At 44.6% G+C, this 1,741-nt stretch overlaps 1 long non-coding RNA gene across 1 annotated transcript in view; it reads left to right on the plus strand.

Moving 5' to 3' along the window:
* The first annotated feature begins 263 nt into the window (after window positions 1-263).
* The window catches only part of LOC138168532 (uncharacterized), an 11,167-nt gene continuing 9,689 nt past the window's right edge, over window positions 264-1,741 (plus strand). The window contains exons 1-2 of the long non-coding RNA XR_011170125.1: window positions 264-515; window positions 1,471-1,546. This is a non-coding gene — a long non-coding RNA (uncharacterized lncRNA). The remainder of the gene's footprint in view (window positions 516-1,470; window positions 1,547-1,741) is intronic.

The following is a 1,741-nucleotide window of genomic DNA, read 5'->3' on the forward strand; positions in this document are numbered from 1 at the left end:
TTTTAGTCATAGCCAACCACACCCAACTATCCAAAGCCAAGCAAAGTGGCCCCAGGCTAAGATTAAATCTTTTCAAGCTGTAAATCTCAGCAGAGATAAGATCTAACTTAATTTAGGCTTTTCCAAGATCCTCTGGTTTAGCATGCAAATGAATTTGAACCAGAACAAAAGGGAAGCTAAGTAGGTGAAGCCATTGTTCTCTACCTACCCAGCCCAAATTCCTCCCTTTATTATTCATATCTTTCAGCTCCCCAAGTCCCTGGATTTCATGAGATGTGACTTGCCGAGAGTCACAGGGTTAGTTCATGGCAGAGTTCAGACTAGAATCCAAGTCTTTTGATTACTAGTCTAGAAATCTTTCCCTGTCTGGGCTCTACAACTCTATGTTCATGCCTGTGAGTGTTTTGTGGGAGCTTGGATTGTGTGTGTGGTGGTTTGTCCTTTGTTCTCGAAGAGGACCATGACATCAGGAAGATGATGCCATGACTTGCAAGTGGATTGGATTTCAGCAAAAGGTATAACTATGTATGGTTATAGAGTGACTTTGTTATGATCAATTGTCATTCATCAAAAGTATATTCATTGCTATTGATTTTTACATTCATGTACAAGGTTCCGTTCTTCACTTGTGGGGGACTCAAAGAATCAATGCAGATACCTACCCTCCAGTTTATCCTCCATTTTGCACTCTAGACTTTCTACCTTGTGAGGGGTTTTTTTGGTTGTTAAAACCTATGATTTCAGTACTTCCAGTGCGGACATTCCTTGTAATAGCAGCAAAGCCTTAATCAAAGAAGTTTCTCAAAGTGTAATCTTCGAATACACAAACTAAAGCCCTGTGACGACATTTTTGAGGAAGTATGGCATATCGGGAAGAGCAAAATGAAATTGGAATCATGGGACCTGAGTTCCAATCTCAGCTCTTCCACTCACCTCTTGTGTGATCTTGTGCCTCAACTTCTTTTATAAAATGAGAGTCAAATTAGATTGTAATCTCCTTGAGTCATTTACCTCTTTTTGCATCCCCACCTGCGCACAGTGCTTGGTACATAGTGGGGCCATCTCCAGTTGTCCTGATCTGTATCTTGCTACTAGACCCAGATGGCTCCTGAGGAAAAAGTGAGGCTGGTGACTGCACAGCCCTCCCTCACTTAAATCCAATTTACTTGCAAGTCATGGCATCACTTTCCTGATATTGCTGTACCTTGATTAACGGGAGCAAGACCCAAGTAATAATTTTAGAATGGACCCTTTACTAAAATGCCACGTTGGCTGATCAGGCCACGTGGCAGGCTGAGCAGCTACTACCGTATGTCCCAGGTATAGTAATAGCAGTAGCAGCAGCCAGCAACAGCCACGATCTGGGGGAAAAACCTCAGCTTATAAAGGGGGCCTTAGGTAAGCAGTAATTGGTCAGTACACCTTGAAATTCCCTGAACCTGATCCAGAAGCCTGTCCACTTCTATGCAGGTGAGCTGACCAGGAAAGATCAGAGACCCAGTGGGGGAGCGTGGAGCTGACCCAGCAGTCCACTCACCTCCTTGAGGTAGGTGGGTGGGGAAAACCAGGCACAACAATATCATGGTCCTCTTTAAGAACAATGGACAAACAACAACCCAACTCCTTCCTTCCTCCCTCCCTTCCTTCCTTCCTTCTTTCCTCCCTCCCTCCCTTCCTTCCTCCCTCCCTCCCTCCCTTCCTTCCTTTCTTCCTTCCTCCCTTCCTCCCTTCCTTCTTTCCT

This window comes from Petaurus breviceps, unplaced genomic scaffold (assembly GCF_028583685.1).
Source record: "Petaurus breviceps papuanus isolate PSGF00001 unplaced genomic scaffold, PetGlider_PUasm1.0 37, whole genome shotgun sequence".
NCBI lineage: Eukaryota > Metazoa > Chordata > Mammalia > Diprotodontia > Petauridae > Petaurus > Petaurus breviceps.